Raw genomic sequence first — 25,216 nt, forward strand, 5'->3', positions numbered from 1 at the left:
AGAGGAATGTGTGCCCTGGTCCTTGTCTTGCTGTTAAGTGAGGTTATTTGTTTACCTGCACTGAGCCTAGCTCCTCCTCTGGTGGGGACACTAGCAGCCTTCAAGAGTCAGTTTGCAGCATTTCGTTTCACTCCATGTTTTCTCTTCCCTTTGTTGATTATTTCCTTTGCTGTGCAGAAGCTTTTAATTTTGATGACATCCTACTGTTCTATTGCTACTTTTGTTGACCTTTGTTACCTTTCTCATTACTTTCATTAACTGTTCTTTTATTGTTACTTCTCTTGGACAGATTCAGGTCCCAGAACTCTTCTGTTTTCTTCCAGTAGTACCTATGACAGTTCCAGGTCTCACTTTTAAATCATTATCATTATTTTACCGTATTATTATATTATATATTATATCATATCATTATTTTGAGTTGATTGCATAGGGTGTGAGGTACAGACGTCTCCTTTCACTTTTTTTCTTTTACATTGAGAGCTTATATCTTTAAAAACTTATTGATAAAGCCAATAAGGGAAAATGTTTAGGGGTAAAGTTATGAGACCTGATTCCAGAAGCATAGTCCATAAAAGACAAAATCGACAAATTAGAATTCATCAAAATTTTAAAATATTTTGCCTTGTGGTACAAAACAGGGATCTCCTGCAGGAAACTCCTGACTTTTCTCTGGGGAAAGGTCCTCAACAGATAGAAGTGGATTTTCCAGAGACACTTAGGTGTGTAGCCTGCCACCATCAAGGGTACATGTCACCTGCTGGGCTCAGGGACTGCTATTCCGGAAATGCTCCTCACCCTACTGCAGTCATGCACCAGCAGCCTTGGCTCCTCTTTCCCAAAGCCACATTTTTTACCCCCTCACTGTGAATAGCAATTTTCTAAAAAACACAAACTGTATGTTAATCACAAGTCCAGCGAAGAGACAGCACCGAGATGCTGCTGCACTGAATGTGGTGCTCTTACGGCTGGGGCGGGGAGAAGGTGAGTGGCAAAATTCCGGCCGGGAAACTCTGTCCCGAGGCCAAGGGTCCTGCACTGTGCCACCCTACAACAAAGGCTCAGAATGATTGCTGCCCCAATCGCTGTTGCATTTGAGAATCTAAGATGGAAATTTGCTGCTCCAGTCTGCGTAGTCCTCTGTCCAGTCCTTTGTCCAAATGGTCCCCAAATGTATCCGTGGCTGTTGCAGATTTCCTTCATCCAGAACATTATCGATTCTCAGTGTGCTCTCAGTTTTCTAACTGTCTGTGTTGGTGCACTTTTATTTGTGCAAAACACAGTCCTTTCTCTTCCAGTACCCCAATAATGCCAGGGTCCAATTCCTTCTGAGTTCAGAGACCAGGGCTGGCCATCACTGCTGGTCTTTTTCACAAGTACTAATGGTTGAATTGCTTCTCTTGGTACATCTTTGGAATTTTTACTCTTTTATCAACTTTTTCATTGAACTTATAATTTGGTAATGTCCTGTTTTTTTTTTTTTTCATTAATTGCTTGATGCATCCCCAAAAAGTAAAGGGAGCAGGAAACTCCTGGTCTACATAATGCAGGAGCAGGTTGTGGGGTTATCTAGAGCCAAGAAACTTGACGATCTCTGTGTAAGACTTACTCAGCTTTTCTGTCTTTATCCAAACATCTTGATCTGTGGCAAGGAATCTTCTATACATGGTGTGAGGCAGCATTCATTTCAGTTTTGTATCATAATATAAAAGATTTGCAGATATGTTAAGTGAAAATTAAAAATTCAAACTTGGTTTCAAGTTTTGCAGTAAGCGGGCTACCATGCAGGTAACGTCAACTGAGCTGAAAACCGAACACAGAGGCCGTGCACGCGGCAATGGCTGAGTTGGTGCTGGGACAGGAACTGGTACGTTCTCTGGGTGACTGGCGACCACCGACCACCGTATAACTGAGATTCACACCCTCTTGACCTGGGTGTGGAGGAGACCCAGTGAGACTTCCCACTCACTCAGCCATTTTCAGATGTGATTAGGGTGACTCTCGAGCTGAGGCCGGAGCACAGGTGCGTTAGTTTTCAGGCAGGGACAGGCCTGCCTGAGTTCCCTACCTTGCTTTTCAGTATATATACTGAAATTATACGTGTTTGTGTGTGTTGCATATGGTTTTTAAAATGTGTTTAATTTTGGGTAGTCTGTCTGAGTACATCCTAGGACAGTGTGTGTGAGTATTTCCTCGTTTGGTGAGGGAGCTGTTCAACTTTACCCATCAACAAACACCCATGCTCAGCTCCTCTGCCTCCTCCTACACCAGGACCTGGCCACACTCTTCCTGGGTGTGTCTGGCGGAAGTCTCCAGGCTGATTAGGCTGTTGTCAGCCCTGTCTGCTGCATGCTCTGCTGCCGACTGACACTGTGACTGTCCTGCAACAAAGTTTTCATTGCTAATGGAAGCCTCCCCAACAAAGTGCAGGGAGCCTGTGCACGCCCTGCCACAACCCTGACCAGATTAACAGAGGTGAACCCACAGCGTAAAGCCTTGGTTGTGGATGCCTGCAATGGGACTCCTGTTAACGGGCATGCTGCTGGCTGCCGGTGGTGCACAGAGCTTGGGGTTTTGTTGCTAAGGTTAAGTCTGGGCAGCTGCAGAGGACAGGCCTGACAGCTTACAGCTACCTGGGCTCAGAAGAGGACATCTTTGGGCCCCAACGAGAGAACTGGACCCCCTGAGTGAGCCGCTTTGATCTGCAGTCCCTCGACCACCTTGAGAAACACCTAAACTATACATCTGAGGACATCCGAGTTCCTCAGCATGGCGCAGGGACCTGCTCAGAAACTGGCCCCAGACCCGAAGCCTGCTGCACCTGCAGCTGGACAGGACTCCTTGCTGCCTGCTAAGCGGCCTCCAGATCATGGCCAGCGCTTATCGGGTATCAAGTCCCTGTCCAGGGGCTCTGTCTCTATGTGCCAGTTTTGTCAGAAGCATCACTCCTCACCTCCTTTCAGATCCTCACAGTGCGCAGGAGCCTGGCTGTCAGCGTCGTTTCCAGCAATGAAAGCACAAGGTGGAGAGAAGAGAGCTCCCTCCACCAGCAGCGGGCCCAGCCGCCCTCCGGAGCCCTCAGCACAGCACGCACCTCCACACCCATCTCCCAGCCTCCGGCTCTTCTTTGTGTACACGGGAATTTGTAGGATGCGCCTTAGGAGGTAACACGCAGGTGACACAAAATGATGCCTTTCCTTCCCCCTTGCTCCCCTCCCCCTGCAAACACCCACACAGACTCCACTGAGCTAAATCTACCACTTCACGGTGCTGAGCAAGGAAACCTCAGATTTCTGTTGGAACCTGTTGAAAATGGAAGAGCCGAAAGAGATGGGATTCTTCTGTAAACCTAGCACCCCAGAAGGCTGAGGCAGGAGGATTGAAAGTTCAAGCCCAGTACAAGCAACTTAGTGACTTGGCAAGACTCTGTCTCAAAATAAAAGATTTATGAAAAGGGCTGGGGAGGACCCTGGGTTCAATTCCCAGATCACACAACAAAGCCAAACAAAACCAATCCCTAAATAAGCAGGCTTGGCAGGGCCAGGATGACGTGGGAAGTACAAGCTCCTGCAGAGAAGGTGCCTCCCAGTGACTGCTCAGCTCTGGTCATTCAGAGCAGCCTCTCTCTGCCTCCCTCTCTTCAGCAGCACCGGGGACTGGCCCCAGGGCCTTTGCACTGAGCACATCCCCGGCCCTTTTCATTTTCATTAAATGGCCCAGGCTGGACTGGAATTTATAACCCTCTTGCCTCGACCTTTTGGAGTGCTGGGAATATAGGTGTGTACCAGGCACCACACCCAACTGCTCCTCCCATTTCTCACCAGAAATCAGAAATCCAGAACATTTTGTGACATCTTCCAGTTTTTCATGGTTGGCACTGGTTTTGGTTTTGCTTCCTTTCTATAAAGCACTATGTAGTTTAACTGGAGGATCCGTGGAGCCAGGGTCAGCCTTTCCCTGGGCCCAGGGCCTGGCCTCTGGAGGAGTTGGTGCTGAAAACCTGGACTGAGGAGACCGCTGTTCCCCAGAGGCCAGGGGCTCCTGGGAGACCAGCCTTCCAAGACCCATGTCCCCGCTTATCTAAGAAGCGTGGCCAGTTCCCAACGCGTAAATTTATGGCTTTCATTTTAGTCAGCAGGGAAGAGTTCCACACTGCACAATCTTATTAAAGGAATTTGATTGCAAATTGAATGTGGTCCAACACCTCTTCAGAGCTCATTTAAGATATTTGATGCTGGAGAGAAACAGCCTAAGTGGGTGTTAACTGCCCATTTACCTGCCCTCCTCCAAATCCTACGGCTGCAATCCTAGGCCCCGAGAAGCAGCCTCTCAGACCACATTACCTCAGCCCATCAGAGGCTTCTGAGCTGGGACTCATTCCCACGTCTAAAGAAGGCTGCTTTTAACAGTGCCACATTTAAGGGTGCATTTTGTACCTTTCTTGGCCACTTTCTCATTTCAGGGAGGCAACACCCAGCACTAACATGTGAAAAGAAAGGTTCATTTAGCTCAGGGCTTTAGTGGGTTCAGTCCTTGGTTTCTGGCTCCAGGCGGGAAGAGCTGGGGGAAGGGTGTGGTGGGGCACAGCTGCGTACCTCATGGTGCCCAGGAGGCTGAGGCAGTAGCGGAGACAGGGGAGATGACCTTCAGGCCACAGCCACAGTGACCCTGTCTCACCAGTCCCTACCTCCTGAACGCACATTCAGCTCTGTCACCCCACAGCCCTGTCCCCTTTCAAGGGCCCATGCCCACTCCTGGCACGAGCGTCTTGGTTTCCATTTGGAAAACTGGTTTGAGCTTCATTCTCCTGTGCGACCTGTCCCTGCTTTATACCGGGTCTGACTTGATAGTGAGATCTACATCCCAGAACCCAGTGCCTGTCCCAGGGCCTCCTCCAGGAACTGTAGTGCCTGCAACAGGACTGAAGAGGGCAGCTCCTGTGGTCTGAAATGCACCCTCTGGTGCTTCCTGTCCCCTGGCTGTCTCTCTGTCTCTCAGGAACCTGCTGGGTCCCAGGAGAGGTGACAGTGAGCACCTAGGTATGCTCCCTCCCTTCAAGAACTCCTGTCACGCAGGGCCCTCAGGGTATGGCAAGGGGACACAGGCAGGCAGACACCCGCAGGCCAGGAACACTTCCCAAGTTGGGCAGGAGGCTGCTGGTGGGGGCTGCAGGCCCCACATGCTCGAGTCCCCCCTAGAGGCCTGCTCAGAGAATCCTAATAAGTGGGACAGCATGGAAGACCAGGAACAGCACAGACAGCTGGTTGCTGGGGAATCGGCACTGCTTTGATTGGACCAGGGAGCAGATGGGGGGACAAGAGGAGGAGGACAGGAGCAGGGGCTGGACTGGAGAGGCATTGGGGGCAGCTGGAGATGTCCCAGAGCTGTTCAGGCAAGTCACACTCTCCCCTCAGGGAAAAGGGAAGCCACGGGCAGGAAATGTGTTGGGAAGAAACCTTCTCCCCTCTGCGTGAGCACGTGACCCCTGGTCAGCTTAGCTGGATTCCCTTGGTGACCTGATGACATCTCACATTGACTGCTGGTGGCTGGCTATGGGCCTCTGCTCTGTCAGGGTTTTTTTTTTTTTCTTTTTCCTTTTTATTGGTACCAGGGATTGAACTTACAACTACCTGCTTGTAAGGCAGGTGCTTATGCCGTTGAGCTAAATCCTCAGCCCCTGCTCTGTCAGGTTTTGAGACGCTGGGATTACAGGGAAGCAGGTGGATCCTGCAGTCCTGGCCATGAAATGGTCACATGAGGCAGTGGCTGTGGGGCAGGGTAACATCCACAGCCAAGGTCCTCAAACGTCCCATGGCAGCTGCCCCATGGCAGCTGTGGCTCCTTACTTCTGTCCACCCAAATGGACATCCAGGTGCGGGACGTAGACACAGTAGGCTCAGTTTAGCTGCGTTAAGAGGAGTTGGAGCTTGGAGAGCTGTGAGAGGTGGTGTGGGGTGGACTTGCTCTCTGGGGTCTCCTTAGCCACACAGCAGGGTCAGGGCACACCCCCAGAGCAGACATTGACTGGGACCAGCAAAGGGCCTGCTCAAAGAGGGTGGTGCCTGTGCAGGACAGGAAAGAAAGGCCCATCCCTGTCTTTCAGAGTCGCACCCTGCTCTCCAAGTATGTGACCCTTGGGACCCGGGGGAGGGATGCCAGGTAAGGAAGCACAGCCAAGGGGAGATAGAGGAATGAAATCTGCCAGCCCGAGAAGGGGTGGGCTCCCAATGTCCTCCTCCTTAATCAGCTGTGTGTCCCTGAGCAAGTCATCAGGCCTCTCTGGGCCTCAGCTTTCTGGGCAGAAAGAACAAAGTGTTCAATGCAGTGACCTCCAAATGACCTTGACAATGGTCCCGTTTCCTTAGCTCACCAGGGCGCCTGTGCCAAGTGCCAGAGTGAGGTCAGCATCTGCCCACCTCCAAAGGGATATGAAGAGGAGGAGAAGGTGCAAGGAATCTTGAGTCCAACCTGAAACTGAGAATGCTCAGCCCTATACACCCAACTTTGCCCTTTGTGATAGGTGGTCACATCTGTCCCTGAGCTGCACAGCGCGGCTTAGACCCCTCCGTGGGCTGTGCTGCAGTCTGTTCTGAAAGGTGACTCTGGTCTGTGATCGCAGTGAGTCCCACGGCCAAGTGTTTGCTGCACCGTCTGTCTACCCTGACTTCAGACAAAGGCCGACAGCAGCAGGGAGGCAGTCAGTAACTGAGCATCCCAGGGCCCCAAGCACTGAATTGAGACAAAGAAATTCAGTCAAACCAGAGAATGAACTCTAAAACAAAACCACACGCAATGATTGTTCTGCAAAGTGCATGCTGGCAGGAGAGCTGGGCGTTTCGTATCTTGAGGGGACAGGAAAATTCATTGTCACTGGCTTAGATGACAGGACCCATAGAGAGAAAATCCTGCTTGTGAAGGAAGCCTGAAGATGGACATTGCAGAGAGGACACTGGGTGCCTTTCTCAGGATCGTGGGACCTGGCAGAGTACCCTGCTGCAGTGGCCTTCCTGCCACACAGCCCGCGGCAGCTCAGGACTTCACACAAAGCCAGGCCATGTGGGCAGCATGCATGGCAGGGGAGGCACTGCGAGGAGGTCCAGGACTGCTGAAGGCCGAGGATGGGGATGTGGGTGAGATTTATAGCCCGAGCTTTAAAACAGGCAGGGAGCAACAGCTATGTCAGCCAAATCAACACACCTGTCTTTCAATTAGCGCATACAAATTAAACCCACTCTGGGAAACTACTGCCAATAGGTCATGTTTGCTTTATTATCAGGGTGCTCGACTGCGAGCTCAGGTGTGTTTGGAAGAAATCAAGTCCCATGTCCTACCCCTAACCTTAACACTAAGCCTAACTCAAACCCCGACCTCTAACCTTAAAACTAAAATTAAACGCTAACCTAACCCCTAACCCCAATCTCTAACCCTAATCCTAACTCATAATCTCTAAACCCTAAATCTAATTCCTAACACCTAACCCCTAATACCTAAAACATAATCCCTAACCCTAACACTAAACCTAACTCTAAACCTAAAATTACACTCTAATTCTAACTCCAATTCCTCATAACCCCTAACTTCTAACCCTAACTCCTAACTCTTTATCCCTAATCCCTATTGCTAACCCTAACTCCCAACCCCTAATCTCTAACCCTAACCCTAATCCTAACTCCTAACCCCTAATCCCTAAAACATAATCCCTAACCCTAACCTCTAACCCCTATCCCTAACTCTTACCCCTTCTACCTGTGCATCCTGGGCATAAGCATTTCCTGGGGTAACTGCCTGAGTCCCACTTTATTTGTAAGATATATGCCTCAGTTTCTGTTCAAAGAACTGAAGTTTCAAGTTGCAAATTTAAAACTAAATATTAATACATGTTTAGGGCACACTGATTTATATTGCCAAATAATTGTTGCACAGTTCCAAGAAAAACCTACTTTGTAAAACTATAAAAAGTGTCACAGGTGGGTGGTGGTGGTGATGTGTGTGTATGGTTGTGTGTTTAATGTCAGCACAAAACCAATCTTCTCATGTAAAATTCTACAACCAATTAAATGCCATGGAAACATTTTCTTCACTACCGTGTGTCCAGAGCTACTTATCAAAATGAATTCCCCTTGAGACCAAAAGCTTCCGTGACTGACCCTGCCTGGCTTAACTACAGACCTCACTCTCTCCTGATCACCTTTACTCTCAGTGTCCACCTTGTAAATAGCAACTACTGGAAACGTGCAGCTGTCAGCTCCATAGGGAAGGTGCAGCATGTCTTTTTGTTGGTCGTTTCACTTTTTACCACACACAGGGTTCGATGCCTTCAGAAAGTTTTAAAACCTCACTGAGGTCCCGTCTCAATAGAAAAGTCAGTAGTGCAAATCTTCAGAAACGTGCCCTTTGCATATTAGGTGGCAGCTGTTACTTGAATCTTGGCTTTGTTTTCCAGTATTTTGCCAGCGTCTGGTGACAGCCCATGGAAGGTGGCCTGGGAGGGGGCAGCAGCTCCTCACTGGACAGTGGACTCTGCCGGACAGAAGCACCTTTCTGCACCCAGACAGGGAGAACCTGGGACTGCTGGTCCAGAGCAGCAAAGCTACCGTTTACTGGTGGCTTTTTCATTTCTGGGTTTGAGGAAAGCTACAGAAGAGTTTTGGGTTTCTACTCCATGGTGAAGCAGTAGAGGGCAACATTTTCACTGAATAGTTATGGCTTGTGGACGTGAGAGAACTGAGGACTGGGCGAGGGGAGGACGGGAAAATGAGTCTCCCAGAGACAGCCAGGAGCGGATCCGCCAGGTGACAGTGGCTCACAACTCCCTGTCACTGCCCGCAGCTGGCGCACTGCAGCATCTAAGTGCTTTTCCCCATTCGTCAGCACTGAAGCCCAGGCCATGCCAACGCTTCTTGCAGGACATTTTATACTCAAGATCGATGCCGGCAGAGCAAATAGCAAAGCCATACACACTCTTCTCCAGGCTGATTCCAGGATCCCGGACCCAGCCAGTAAACTCGAGGCCTGGGTCTGTGATGGTGCCTGGGACACAGGGCTTTCCAGTAAAGCCACCTCCTGCGGCCACTGGCCACGGGGTGCATCCCCCAGCCCAAACTGCTGCTGCCTGGGCCACGCAGCAGAATCTCCCTGGACCACACTGGTGAGGGAGCTCGGGGTGGCGCCTGCACAATTGGATTTGGTGTAAAAATACACACCAAATCTGATTTCTGGTGCATTAAGACATTCTCTGACAAAATACACAGAACAAGCAATGAGGCGAATTGTGCTTTAGAAATATCTTGTGAGCTTGTTTCCCCGAATACCTGACCGCTAATTTTAAAAAATGGATCAGAATCCACTTTAATTGAATATTTAATAGATGACTTAATGGTCAAGTTAAGATACATTTTAAATGCTAAATATAAAAATGATTTGTGTTTACTTACTGGAAATATTTGTAATACAAGCCAACATATATAATAAACCAATATTTAAAGCACATTTACTGTGGAAGAAATGAAATGACTATCTTCAATTTATAAATATCCTACATTCATCAAACTACATTTTTGACTAATAGCTGGCTTTTATAATATGAATATCATAACAGTGGCTTGCCATTAACTGCAGAAATAGTTTAACTCATTTTTAAAATGTGTAATATATTTTCCCTTGAAAAGAACTCTGGAAATATAAAATTGGCACTATTCTCTTAGGGAAAAGCTCACATTTAGGAAGGATAAAATTCATCCTTTTTCACAAATAAAGAAGCTGAGCTCTTGCAAACTCATCCTCTAGGTCATGCGTCAGGAAACAGTGCCACGCCCAGAAGAGTCCAGCTTGGGGAGAGGCGGGTGCCGTCTACTCTACAGCGCCTTCCTGGTAAGTCACAGCATTGGGGCAAAGACTTCGGAGTCCACCATGCCCTAATGTCCCCTCAGTGAAATGGGCAAAGAACCACTTCCCTTACACCCGAAAAGAAAGAAGAAGACACGCCAATGTCACTTTTAGAAAGTGTAAAGTGGCCACAGGAAAAGGCGTGCTAATCATTTGAAAATAACTCAGCTAATCTTTTTGCGTATCTGAAAATAATGTTAAAATAGACTTCCTGGGGCCCTGGAGTTTTCCTTTCTTACTGTTCTGTATAGCCTTGAACTATCCTGGGAAGTTTACAATCTAAGATCCTTGCAAAACCCCTTACCCCTCTGTGCCTCCCTCCACGTTACACACTGAACATGTTGGGCCCGGTGGCAGGGCCCAGCCGAGGCTCCTGACACTTCCCCACAGAGAGACTGATGAAGACCGCTCATATCTCCCAGCAGGACAGAGCCCCCGGCATGTGGCAGTGAGGAGGCGGTTGATCTGCACAGGTAAGCGGGTGGCTGCCGGCTACAGCACGGTGCTCTGCCGGGGTGCCTGCTCAAACAGCCGCACAGCGCCGTGTGCATTGTATAAAAAATAAATGATTCGACCCAGGCTCAGCAGTCTGAACGGTGCACAAATCAATGGCCTGAGGGAAGCAGGTGATGTAATGACTCGGAATTAAGTAGATGGCTCGAAGTGACGGTTCATGAAATTTAACCTTGGCAATTATTCATGGGCATTCATATAAATACTAGGAAAAGCACATTTCAGGGTTCTTTGCTTTGCTACAGCATATTAATTAAATCAAGATTTTTTAAGTTTTAAAGAGAAATAATATATCTTATTCCTGGAAAATATCTAATACCAAACACTTAGGCCTGGTCTGAAGGTTTCAGCTAAGAATTTTTTTTTTAAAGCCATCACTGATATCTACCTAAGTCTACAAGAAAAAGAAGGAAAGGAAAATCATTGACAGTGAATTCTCAATTCGTCAATAGATGGTAAACAATGCAAATGAATCCAAAGGACAGGAGAAATCAGTCCAAATCATTAAAGTATGGAAGTTGGGAATAGTTTAAGAACTGATTGAAAAAAGATTGGGTTTGCAATCAATACTATGTGGGAGAGAATCCTGGATGGGCACCGAGAGCTGCAACCGCTCTGCAAATGGTTCCAGGGGCTGGACCCGGGATGGCGAGGGTGTGGGGAGTCTGTGGCCTAAAAAGCAAGGAGGCAGAATTCTCCTTCTTCACATAATGTGAACAAAATTTCTTTCCTTGTGTGGGACAGTAACACTCCACCTCATGGACAGTCATAAAGACCAAAAAAGAGCGCAAGGGAAGACGTGAAGAGTAAGCCCAGTGCACAAAGAAAGCAGTGGACCTGAGGGTCCCGATGAGACTTGGCATAGGCTGTTTCCATTCGCCCACTCTGCACTGGAGAGGTCCTCCTTCTTTTAAAACAGTTTTTAATGGCTCCGTTCATATTTCAAGAAAAAAGCTCCACTCAGGCACCCTTGCTTGGACTGTCCTTGTCCCTACTGCCTGACCAGCAGGTCTCCACCACAATCCCTCCCACTTGGGTGAGCTGGATGCTGCAGAGAGACAGGGGTCAAAGACACAAAGGCTGATGGGAGATAAGCCTGTGCAAGAGAAAGGTGAACCCCGGATTGGGTACCAAGAGCTCCCCGCTCACCATACGAGCTCCACAAGGTTTCTATTAGCTGAACGGGAACCCCAAAGCAAAGTTCCCCACTGAAGGAGGCCTGCAGGTGGAGGACTGTAGGTCACCACCTTCTGAGCCATCATTCCAAGGAGGGTGTGACATTCACTCAGTGTGGGACAGAACCCGAAGGTGCTCACAGCTGCACACTGCTAGCCAGCCCTCCTTGCAGTGGGCCAGGCATCCGTCCCTGAAGAGGGGGCTGAGCGGTCATCTCTCATGTCCAATGCAGCTGTGTCCAGACATCCCTGGTCACCAGCAGCTGCCTTGCCTGCTCAGCACTGTGACTCTGTCACCTGCACTGTGCCCTCAAGTGTTTAGAGCTGAAACCACATATTTGTTCCAGGCTTTGAGTACAAAGCAGGGAAAGAGAAGAGTAACACATATTCATAAGAGAAGGACAGAATGAATGGATGGGGGGTGGCTGGGTAGACTGAAAGACCAGTCTCACAGGTAATTCTTTCCCCCGCCACAAAGATATTCAGGGACAGCTCACACATGACAATACTCATAATACCATGAATTCTCAAGAAATGCTTTAATAAGCTTTAAATACTGGTGGGCTAGCTACTGGACTTCAAGAAGACCTGTCTCTCTGCCTCTATCCAGTGTATGGATTGGGAAACAGCTCACCTCAGGCTTAAACTCAAAGATGTACTGTGCTCAAGCTATATGGTAAAATCATAACTTAATCACGAGGTGGATTTTGGAAACTTATTTGTGCTGGTTTAGGATAGGTTTTGTACCACACTAATGTCCAATCTCCATTTAATCAGACAACAAACAGCATCTTGTCTCTGCCACCCTGGAAGCTGGGCTCTGAGGACACAAAGCTGAAGTGAGTGGTGGATGGGGCGTGTTTTCTGGCAGAGGAGACAACCATGCAGTTCCCCCAGCTGGGATGCTCCATGCTGGAGGCCGAGCAGACCTTGGTGGGCCCAAGAAAGTGGCGGGAGTGGTTTGAGGGTCCAGGTTTGCTTTCATGTTCCTGGGACCCAGAGGCCCAGGATGACCACTTGCCCTTCCCTGCCTGCCACTGCCCTGGTGGGGGCCATGAGGACCTGGTGTGGCAGGACCTGGGCTTCCCACTGGCACTTCCTGGACAAGCATTGGCTTGCCAGAGGTCCTGCGGCGCTCAGGAAAGACCTTGGCGATGATTAACGTCCCTGCTGCTCCAGACGGTTTCCAGACACGACCTCAGCATTCATGGAGGGAAACCCACAGTCTTAACTTCCCCAGCCCATGGTGTGATGGGAAAGTATAGTGTTACCCTAAAAGACACACTGTCACCAACTGCCACACTGACACCACACGCCCTTCAGACACACGCATCCACTGTCCTGGCCGCTCTCCATAGCAGCTCTACAAGGCCTCTTTCCTGGTGTTTCCTGTTGTGCTGTTTGCCCGCCTCAATGTGCTGAATCCACTAGAACAGTCATTTTGACTTTAGGAACAGCACGAGCCACACAATGCCAGGCCTGGTGAAGGAGGGGGACCAGAACCTGGTGTCTCCTGTCTCGAGCAGGCTTCCTGTGCACGGCACTGAGCAGCTGTGCTTGGTCTTTTTTGATCAGTTTTAGATGCTCAAGAGAGGACTTCTAGGTCAGGTTCAGAACATGGCCAGAGCCCTGGATAACTGCTTGAAGTGAGGGGGAGGGTTTTGAGGAAAACTCAGGGTGACGCGTCCTTTTCGGCAATCAGGGTTTCATTCACTGTGTGTTTTGCTTACTGCTTGTATAAACACAGGAATCTTGCGAGGCTTTTCACATACCTGAATTTTGTAGGAAGTCACAAGCCTGCCTGTAAAGTGATGGCCTACTTTGCTGCTCACAGCCAGATTTACCAGGGAAACCCATATTGAATGCCAACGTCCCTGGCAGCCACCACACACATGCAGGGGTCTCTCTCAGCCAGTCGCTGCCTCAGTCTTGGCACTGGAACTATCGGGTAGCATTCTGGTATTTTCAGCAGTCAGTTCAGTCTTTTACACATAATACTTTACATAAATTATTTACTACTTATTTTTCACTGGAAATGGCATTCAATGATGCATGCAGATGCCCTGTATCACTTGTGAATTTCCTGTAGGATTTCAGAGGGGGCCTCCAAAACACTGGCCAGCACTGAGAACTTTTGCAATTACATTTTTTAAAACATCAAGACCAATTTCCTCCTGACAAAAGAAACCCAAGAGGCTGGAAGAACATCCATAGAGCCTCTGACCCTATGTCCATTCAGGCACCAAGGAGCACTGTCACCTGGTCCCAAGGGTGGCTGTGGCCTGGCTGAGCCTAGGGTTTCTCACAAGGGCGTAAGTAAAGGCCCAGGACAGTGGAGACAGGGGAAAGCAAGGAACAATCAGCTGGACCCATCAGTCCTCTTCCTGGGGATTTGAAAATGAGTGCTTCACCTGTTCTGTGCCTTCCAATACAGCTGGCAGAGGTCTTTCCTGCAGGGTCTCTTAATCAATAAGCTGTTCTTGAACTAAATAGATAAACTGGAAGGATCGCCCTGGATTCACCACCACCCTGAAACGGCAGCCCCCATGCTCTCCCTGGCTGCCAACCATTAGCACATGACTCAGCCTCTCTCTCCTGAAGCTGTGGTCCCCAGTTCTCAACACAGGTGGGTCTGTCACTGTCACTCATCAGTCACTTGTGACAAAGCCCAAGTGAGCCCAGCATGCACCCAGTGGTGCTTTTGCTACCAGGAGCTCAAGATGAACCAGGGTCCAGCTTTTGCACTATGGCATCCTGGGAATACAAGCCATTCCCCCCGAGGAAGGGTGTACCCCCAGGGTGCCAGGCAGTCGCCACGTGAGGAGGATGTGTGAGGACTGTAGAAGGCCATGCAGCCAGAGACCCCAGTGCCTAACTTGGAACCATAGATGAGGCATTGCTTAGTGAGAGATGGTCTGAAGTTACCCCAGGGGTCCCCAAGCCCAGCACAGGGCCAACAGACTGAGTGACGAGCTGGGAAGCCATGGCTCAGCCAGTGAGAGCCCTGACCTCCTGATGGGAACCGGATGGTCTGAGGAACAGACATATCTCCAGCCTTGCCACATGCAGAGCACTGTGCACATCCAACCTTTTGCTTGCTGGGCCAACCGAGGGAAGAATTGTCCTGATTGTGTAGTTCATTGTTAACATATGTAAGGAACAAAGGTCCCTCATTTATAGTTTAACTTACTAAGTTCTTTTATGAAATAACACAACAAACCTGTGTTTGATCATTTAGTACGAAAACGTAGATGACAGTATGCTGGTGACAATAAAGACCTGTCTTCCCAGTACACACACAGAGGCCAAGACCCTGAGATGGGCCACAGGGGTTCTCACTGGCTGAGTTGCATGCAGGTGTATAACACGTGACACCCAAGATTACCATCTGAATGTGTGTGGTGATACAATCACATGGGGAAGAGCATCACTGAGCATCGTGCAATAATCCTAGCTGTCCGGGGCCACGTGTGGTATGTGGGCAGGAGCTGGACATGCTGAGCCACACTGCCATCAGGGAATTTACCGTTCGTCACAGCAAACCCACTCTGAGCACTGGGGACATGGGTCTGGCTTGGCTGTGGGGTTACAGCTGATGGAAGAGTGAACACCACAGGTGAGGTCACGGGAGAGGCTGGGCTGTGTCAGCCATTTAACAGCCACTGGGGACGAGAGATTAGGGATGGACCAGGTGTCCATAGGAGCAGATGGGCAGGGACAGTGGACAAGAGCCCAAATGTGGGGATGCAGTGTCTGGGGCAGCAATTCCCAAACTCCTGGGGGCAGGAGCTGAAGGAGGCGGGAGAGGCGCCCAGCTGAAGCAGAGCGGGACACAGAGCAGTGAGCACCACATCGTGAACCAGCAGGAGACGAAGCTGCCTGAAACACATCCCTGGCACACTCAGGAGCCCGCGTGGTATGGAAGAGCAGCAGCCGCCGGCGTCCATCTCCTCCTCTTCTGTACTAATGAGGAGGGGACTGAATCTTCCCTACTACCATCCACCGTCCACCATTCATCCACTCACTCAATAAATGCTTATTACGGTGAGAGGGGAAGGCCCACGGAGGCGGCGGAGGAGGGAAGATGAATGGACCCGTGCCTGTCCTTGAAGGGCTAGTGTCAGGAGGCCAGGCTGAGCACGGGAGAACAATAGTGCGAACCGCATCGATCTCAGTGACAGAATCTGGATCCCTTTTTCTTTGTCAATAAATTTAAATAGGTCTGTAGACAATAATCAATAATGCGGAGCCCACAGAACTGTTACCAAGGAAATATTCAACTTGCTTCCCTGACGCCTGGTCTCAGTGCAGTTGAGCCGGGTCTGCCCCCAACTCCACGCAGGAACAGACAATGAAACTCTTGGGTTCTGCACAGGCCAAGAGTAGACTCATCCATCTCAATCCCCCTGAAAAATGAAACGGCTTCTGGAGAAAGGACAGTGACTCTATCAGCCTTTCTGCGGCAATGCAGCCTGTAAGTGACATAGAGGGTCCTGGGTGGGAGGAGCACAGAACAGAACCAGGCAAAGGGAAATGATGAGATTTCCCCATAAACTCTGTAAAGAGCGGAAAATAAGATGGGACACACATTAAACCCGAACAACGGCAGTGTTTTTGAAGACTGGAATGAAATGATCTCTTTGCTTATCAGATAGAAATTAAGCTCCACAGGGCCGGGGATTTAGCTCAGGTGCCTAAGCATCTGCCTTGCAGAAGTGAGGTCGTGAGTTTGATCCCCAGTACTGGAAAAGAAAAAGACAAATTAAGCTTCCTCTAACACATGAATACCTTGGTATTTTAAAATAGATTCATACAGATGAAGTTTTCAATTTCTTTTCTTCCTCCCACACCCTCAATGCTTATCTCATGCAATAATAGGTATATACTAAATATTTCACACTTCTAGCATTTACCCACGGCATAAAGCTCTATTTTTTTAGGGTATTGTTGTTGAGGCAAGCACTAAAACCTTATTTCTAACCACTAAAATTTATATAAACACAAACTTATCTTCCAAATCCAGTAGTGAGGCCATCCTGGGGGAGACAGCTGCAAGGCCACACTGGTGCTCTGGAGACACTGGGCACAGGACACCTGCCACTGGTTTGTCCTAGGGAGCCTTTATCCTGCCATCCCGCCAAATGTCTGCGGTTTGCTGTCTTCCAGTCCCAGCCTGGGTGGCACAGGCATCTGCACTGTCCCCCAGCAGGCCCGTAGCAAAAAGAATAAAGGAACGGAGGGGGGTTGTGGGAAACTGGGGGACAATGTCACAGCCATGAGGAGCCCCGATGAAGAGGCCGGGCTGCCTGTTTGATTCCTGGCTCTATATCTACCTTAGAGAGCAATCTCTGTGTCTTTTTTCCTGCAATGTCTAACCCTGACCCTGTCCCTGACCCTGACCCTAACCCTGACCCTGACCCTGACCCTAACCCTGACCCTGACCCTGACCCTAACCTGACCCTAACCCTAAGCTGAGTGTGCAGTTCTTGGTTAGTATTTTTGACTAACCTGGGCTGATGTGCACTGTGTGTGCCCACAGGCTGCTCCGCACACAAACACAGCATCCGGATCATTTCCATGTCTCCACGCTGCCTGCACTCTCCCGGTCTCCGCCCCAGCACCCTCTCTGGGCCCTTGCAATCATTGCAGGTTCATTTCTTCTCTTCTAGTTCTCACAAATGTGAAAGAAAACGCGGAGTCTGGGTTCTCTCACTCAGCGTTATGCCCTCTGACTCCACCACCTGCAGCACAGGGCAGGATTTTACCCTCCTGGCTTAGCATGGCTCCACTGGTTGTACACAGTTACACTTCACGCGCTCCCCTACTGATGAGCCACAGCATGGTGACCCTGACTGTTCTACAGTGAGCATAGGGCAGTGATGGCCGACCTTCCAGAGCTTTCTGTGACAAGCAGCCACTGGGCACGGCAGGCGGGCAGAGGGTCCCACTGCTGATGTGAGGCGTGCGGGCGTCTTTTCCCTGTGCCTGGCCTCATTCCTGGACCCACACCCAGCCGTGAGAGGACTGGACCACATGCCAGTGCTGGTGCTGTTCTGGAAGAAGCCTCCACGCAGCTTCCCACAGTGGCTGCCCGTGTATTTATGGGCCATCTGCACTTACTCTTTTGAGAAATGTCTCCTTGGGTCATTCGCCCATACTTTCTTTGGATTACTTGGGTATTTGATTAGGTTTTCTGAGTTCCTTACATAGTTTGGATATAAACTCTCACCCTTGGCCAGATGAACAGCTGACATGCTTTCTGGCACTCCGAGGCTCTGTCTTCCCTCTTTTCTTTGTCTTCTCTGCTGTGCAGAACCTTTTTATTTTGATGAAATCCCATTTGTCAGCTACTACTTTTGCTTTCCACACTTTCGAGGTCCTCCCTAGAAACCTACTGCCTATCCTGATTATCCTGGAATCTTTCCCCTGTTTTCTTCTGGTATTGCAGCACTTAGGTCCTGTGTTAAGGTGTGATCTATGGTGAATCAATTCGATAGAGTGGAGCCAGTGTGGAGCTGGGCCTCCTGTGTGCTGGCACTGGTGCTCCCAGTGCTACTTGCCGAGGAGGCTGCAGGTCCTCATGTGTCAGCACCTCTGATAAGGAATCAGCTGGCGGCGGGTGTGTGTCTTTGTCTCCGGCTTTTCCATCCTGTCCCACCAGCCTGAGCACCTGCTTTCCTATTGAGCCACCATTTCCTGATGACTGGAATTTTGACTGTGACCTGCAGTCAGGTGCTATGCACCTCCTGTTTTGCCCTCTCTGCTCAGGATGGCTTCCCCTACTGGGGCCTTTGCACCTCCAGTGAATTACAGGGTGGTTTCTGTCCTGGTGTCAGGAGAATGTCACTGCTATTCTGATGGGGGTTGCACTGAATCTGGAGATGCGTTGGCTATTATGGACATTCACAATATTAATGCTTTAATCATTGAACATGGCAGCCTTTCCATCTTTTAGTGTCTTCTTCAACTTCTTTCATTAGAATTTCATAATTTTTCTTGTAGAAATCTCTCACTTCCTTATGCACATTTATTCTTAGGCTTTGTTTCTGTTTTTTGTAGTTATTACTTCCCCAATGTCTTTCTCAGAAATTTCATCATGTGTACAGAAAAGGCACTGATTTTTATATGTTGGTTTTTGTATCCTGCTGATTTATTGCATGCATCTGTCAGTTCTGATCATCTGTTTTAGGGGCGTCTTCACATTTTTCCATGTAGGGAACCACATTATCTCCAAGGAGGTCATGTGACTTCCTTTCTTATTTGTATGCTTTTTCCTTCTCTTGCTTAACTGCTCTGATAAAAACATGTAGTACCACATTGCAAAGAGTAGTGGGAGTGCTCACTCCTGTCTGCTTCCTGATCTTAGAGGAAAAGCTTTCAGTTTTTCTCCTTCACTGTGATACTGGCTGTGAGTTTGTCAGAAATGCCTTTCATTACATTGAGGTATGTTTTTTTTTTTTAATACCTAATTTATTCCTGGCCTTTTTCATGAAGGGATATTAATTTTTTATTAAATGTTTTCTCTGTATTTATTAGGATAATCATGATTTTTACCCTTCATTTTATGGATATGATGTATAGTTTTTTATTTGCCTATGTTGAACCTACTAGATCAGGGTTATGACCTGTTAAAAATGCTGCTGGGCTTGATTCGCTGGTATCTGCTAAGGATTTCTGTCTCTGTGTGCACCAGGAGCGCTGGTCCACAGCTCTCTTTTTCTGTTGTGTCCTTTTCAGTTTTGACAGCAGCACTTCTTGCTTTATACTGCGTCTGCAAGGGCTCCCTCTTTCTCAGTTCTGTGGAACAAATGAGATGCGCTTGTCTTCGTGGGGAGACTTTGCTGACTCGGTCTGGTCACTTGTTACGGGGCTCCAGATTATTTTATACCCTTTCTGCCCCTTGTTGAGGCTGTATGTGTCCAGAAATATGTTCATTTCTTCTAGAGTTTTCAACTTGTCCCTCTATTTTTCTGTGATTTCAGTTGTAATGTCTCCTTTTGCACTTCTGATAAATCAATCTTTCTCTCTCTCCAAGGATTTGTCAATTTTATCTTTTCAAAGAACCAATTATTTATTTCACTAACCTTCTGTACTCTCATAATCTCTATTTCATTTATTTCTGCTCTGATCTTTATTATTTCTTTCCTTCTATTAATTTGAGACTTGATTTTTTGTTTTTCTACATGCTTCAGATAAATTATTAAGGCATTTATTTGGTATTTGAGACTTTTTTTTCTTTAATGTAAGTAGTCATTGCTATTATCTCTCTCTTAGTACAGCTTTTATGTAATCCACAGTCTTTGGTATAATATTTCTATTTTCATTTGTTTCAAAAATATTTAAATTTACATTCTGACTTTCCTTAACAACTCACTGTCCATTTAAATGTGTGTTGCTCAGTGTTCATAAATTTGTATAACTTCTAAACTTTCTCTTGTTAACTCCAAGCTTCATTTCTTTGTCACCAAAAAAGACACAGGATATAAATTCATATTTTTAAAAAATTATTAAGATTTTCTTTGTGGCCTAACACACAGTCTCTCCTACAGAAAGTTTCAGCCACTGATAAAAGAGTGTATGTCCTTCTGCAGGCTGGAAGAATGCTTTGCAAATGTCTGTTAAGGCCACTTGATCTGCACTAGAGTTTACTTCTGACTTCCTTGTTGAGTTTTCCTTTTCTTTTCTCCTTTTGGTCTGGATGCCTTATCTACTGATGAAAATGATGTACTGAAATACTATTAAAATTGTATTTGGAAGCTATCTGATTATTAAATGTTAAGGTCTAATTGTGTTTCATGAAACTATGTACTCTGACATTAGGTGTATATGGATCTACAATTATTGTGTCTTCTTGATGAATTGATCCCTTGGTCGTTTTTTGTCTGTCCCTCTCATTTCCAAGTCTGTTTTGACAGCTATCTGTAGAGCTACTTCTGCTTGCCCTGAGATTTCATTTGCTTAGAATATAATGCTTCATCCTCTCACTTTGTGGTATCTTTATTGGTGAGGTGGTTTCTTGTAGGAGGTGTATTGTTGGGTTTTATTTTTAAATTCATTGTGATGGTATCTTTTACTTTGGAGAATTAAATCCACTTTCATTCAGAGTTATTGAAAGTACAGATCTATGCCATTTTAAAATTTTTTCTAGTTGTTTGAATATTTATTTGATTCTTTCCCATTAATTTGTTTTTGTGGCTTTATCGTTTACATATAAATAGTGTTAGATTCTCTACTATTTCTCTTTTGTGCATCCACTCTTCTTGTGGGATTTATACTTTCACATACTATCATAATGGTATTTATCTTTCTTTCATTTCTAGATGTAGAGGACTCTCTTAAGCCTCTTTTGTAAGGCTTATCTGGTAGATAAGCAGGAATTTCCTCCAGTTTTGCACATCTTAAAAGGTCTATGTCTCTGAGGGAAAGCTTTGCTGAGTGTGTGTGTCTTGGTTGATGGTAATTTTCCTTCCAGACTCATAATACATCACATCATGTATTCCTGGACTGTAGGCTTGCATGAGAAGTTTATTAGCCTAAAAAATCTTCCTTAAATATGACTCAGTGCTTTTTCTCCAACAGATTTTAAAATCCTTTCTTTGTTCTACCCTTTGGACAGCATGATTGTAACATGCTACAGTGAGAATCTTTTCTGGTCATGTCTATTAAGTTTCCTGCACATGGTTGTGTGTGTCTCTCCTATGATTTAAGGGTGTTTTCTGCTATAATTTCATTGAGTTTGTTTGCAGGTCCTTAATCTTTATTGCCTCCCCTTCAGATACGTCATTGGTATGAATGCTTAATCACCTAATGGTATTCAAAATTGTTGAACAGTTTTGTTTTTTCTTTTTTGTCATTTTTGTCTGAAAGAGATAATTCAAAGACTTTATCTTCATGTTCTGATATTCTTTAGAACACTTAACCTAGACTTTTATTGATGATTTTTAACTAAATTTTTCATTTGGCTTGCTGAGCTCTTTATTTTCAGGATTCTTTTTGGAAGTATCTGCTGCTGAATTTCTCATTCACATCCTGCATTTTACTCCTAAGCTCACCTAACTGTCAGTCTGTTCTCTCTTGGATGCCACTGAGGCTGTTAAACATCATTGCTTTGAACTCTATCAGGCATTTTGACTATTTTGATATTTTGGAATCTGTTGGCAGAGAGCTGTATCCTTGGGGGTGTTCCACTGCCTTGTTTGTACCTTGCATGCCTGTGCTGAGGTTAGTGCACCTACTGGAACTCGTGTAAGTACCTTTTTTTAGAAGACCTTCTCAGGGAGGCAGCTGCCCCCTGAAGATGTGTGTTTGGTTATACTCTGTCATGCAACGCTGAATTTTTTCTCTGCTGGGCTCCACAGTGTGATTAGTGAGTCTGGGTATGGTGCATCGGAGTCAGAGACCTGCTGTCTCTGTGGGCCCCACAGAACAGTTCAGGCAGGAGCAGCACACAAAGCAGAGTATAGGGCACAGCCTGTGTGGCTACTCCTGCCATGAAATTGGCGGTCCCCATCGGGTGACAGAGGTTTCTTCAGCCACTTCTGATGTTGGCTTGTACCCTATAGAGGTCTGTGGCACTGGCACATGTGCCCGCGGGAGTGCAGATGAAGTCTGTACCCTCCAATTAGGCAGCGGGGTGCAGATCAAGGTACTTTACAGGAGCAGGTGGGGGCGGGAAGGCACTCACAGCTACCCTGGAGACCTGAGAAGAGGGTGGGTGAGGTCAGGGGCAGGTCAGGTTACTATGGATAAGCAGTGGGGCAGGGAGCAGCCTGTCCTGACGGCCAGGGCCGCCAAAGCACTTCCTCAGAGTATATGCTGCCTTTCTGCCTCTCAGAAAGTGCATACTTTTACTTAAATGAATAGCATATCTTGTTACTAATTGTCCAGGTAAATCTTTGAATATGATGCATGTAATACAGATTATTTGCAATATCCATTATTTTATCCATTCTTTTCACAGCCACAGTTTAACGTAAAATTGAAATTCAGCCAATAATTCCAGGGTGACAGTTTTATCTACAAAGCCCCCATTTCTAATTCAACTAATTTATTTAATGGAATGATTTAAATTACTTGTTCAAACTGATCTAAGTAACATTCCAAAAGACAAAAACACCCATTCAAATTTGTTTTAATAATAGACGCCATTGCAGTTTTTAAAGCAATAAATATTGACTTCAAATGTGTATTAATTGTACAGTTTCTCATTAAAAAGATTCCAGGAAGAAAGCAATGTAATCACTGTGAAAATGTAAACTCAGAAAAAGCTGCCACTCTATATACAATAGTACACAAATATGAAGACCTCAAGGAAAACGCTTAGAACATGAAATGTTCTACGTGAAAACTCTGAAGAAATAAAGATGCAAGAGGGCACAGTTGACACTCAAGTGATGCCGTGACCCTCGCTTCATGTGATTTCCAGGGCTTCTCCTACAAACAGTTCCGGAAACCCTGCGATTTTCTTTATTGTGAAGGCCAAGATGCCAAAGATTGAACACACTGTACTTTTTCGGGGAAGAGAAAGTATGATTTATGAGAGAGAAATAAAAGTCCAAGAAACCATTCAATAAATTATTCAATTTTTAGACCAACCTGATTTAGAGCAAACTCCCCTGCTTCCTGGAGCAGAGGGAGGCTCAGGGGAGCACCTGGGCTTCCTCAGCTGTGCTTAGGGATTTGTGGGATCAGCCTCGCACCCAGCCTGTTCACAACAGGGTAACAAGGAGCCTCTCTCAGGGTAGGGTGTACACCACTGGTGGTGTTCGGGACAGCCAATCGGATGCACTCGATGTTTTAAAACTTATTTGAACTCTTTATCTTAATGTACATGAGGATCTGTATCTAGGACAGCAATGAAAAGCTGACAGTGGCAATTTCTCAGGAAAAACCGAGAAGCACCGCTGGATCTTTGCTCTCCAGCACCTCTTTGGACAACTGCAAAGCCATGAAGCGGCCTGTTCGAGGGCCTGATGTGGCAGCAGAGACTCAGGTTTCATGTGGACTAGGTCAGGATGACAAGAAAAAGTGAAGTGAGATTCAAAAGTACTTCACATCCTGTGAGAATATATTAAGAGCTCAATAATTGCTGCTGCTATTTTTCCTTCTGATTATTGCCATCTAATCACCATGCTAATAAGCCAAGTACACTCAACCCTAGCACAAAGGAAGTTCCAAGCACAGCAAAGCCATCTTTTACTTTCTAGTGCGTCAGCTGCAGGTGCGGGGGTGCACACCTGTAACCCCAACGCTCCAGGAGACTCAGGGGCAAAGGCTGCAAGTTCTGACACCACCTGGAAAACAGAGTGCCTCAGTGAGACCCCGACTCAAAACAAAAAAGAAAAGTGGGCTGGATGAAGATGCAGCTCAGCGTGAAGCCCTGGTTTCAAGCTTCAGTGGCTCCAACAAGCAAACAAACAAAAAAGAAGACAAATAAATGAAATTAGAAAGGGAACTGGGAGGAGAGAGGTCACAGATAAAACAGGCCAGGGTGATGCAAGTGGCTACAAAACCTGCATCCTCAGATCGCTTAGTGGGATGCAGTGACACTGGGCTCACTTGACTCTGCCTATGAGATTCGGGAAGTTATCACACCAGTGAGCAGCCCTACGTTACCCTTAAACACGACGTTTCAAAATAAAAAACACACAAAACAAACAAACAAAAAAAAATAGCCTTTTGTTTCTGTTTTTAAAATACCATGATGTAATGCACTCATTGCAACATAAGGAAAGTCTAAAACTTTGTCCTATACTTTGCCAACTTCTTAACGCTTTGTATATAAAATAAATCTTTTCCTGTCTTTTCCCAAAGAGAAAAAGGGCAATACTCATTTAATAGCATTGCACAGACAGTTCCCTCTTCATAGCCTGCTATGTGTTTCCCATTTAACTGCAATGTCAGTTAGTACTTTCCTGACAATAGTTGTTCTTCAGAAAATACATATTCAGTATAAATGAATAACTTTGGTCTTTAAAATATTTTAAGTTTCCTCTACCAACATAGAAAGGAGTTTTAATATTTTGATTGCTATCACAAATTAACCAGAATTTTCTTTAACCCACAGGCAATGAAAGGCTCCTACCTATTTGATCAAAAGGCAGATGACATCAAACTGAAACCCCCCACATCTTTAGTCATGGTGGGACTGGACTCCAGGGGGCAGTGGCACCTCTGCCCAGGAGCCAGCAGGACAGGCCACATGACAGGGACACGAGAGTCACGAGGCAGCGGAGGCAGCCGAGCGGCACTGTCACAGTGCACCAAGAACCTCTAACCCAGGAGGCGCAGGTGTAAAGAGTGACAGTTCTGTGATGTGGAAAGTAGCTTCTTGGGGTGAGGACTCCAGATAATCAGCACTCACGTCTGCAGACCAGCCCACTGCCCCATTCCTGAATAACCTCTCAGCTCTGTCAAAATCCAGTGAGTCCGCCTTCATCCAGGATGCCCTGGGTTAAGAAGTCCTCTGCCTATTTGGATCTTTGGCTTTCTCTGTGTGTACCTTTCCATCGCCCACTACAAAACACTCTCATCAGTAATTTTATAAAACAATGAGCTGGGCGTGATGAACCATGACTGTTACCCCAACACTTCTGAGGCTGAGGCAGGAGGAGCCTCGTGACTACCAGTCCAGCCTGGGTTACATA

At 46.9% G+C, this 25,216-nt stretch overlaps 1 protein-coding gene across 1 annotated transcript in view; it reads right to left on the minus strand.

Annotated features, from left to right (window-relative positions):
* Wdr72 (WD repeat domain 72) overlaps positions 1-25,216 on the minus strand; it is a 172,886-nt gene that overhangs the window by 43,537 nt on the left and 104,133 nt on the right. The gene's annotated exons all lie outside the window — the stretch shown is intronic.

This window comes from Cavia porcellus, unplaced genomic scaffold (assembly GCF_034190915.1).
Source record: "Cavia porcellus strain 051 isolate PalLab524CR breed Dunkin Hartley unplaced genomic scaffold, mCavPor4.1 scaffold_1, whole genome shotgun sequence".
NCBI lineage: Eukaryota > Metazoa > Chordata > Mammalia > Rodentia > Caviidae > Cavia > Cavia porcellus.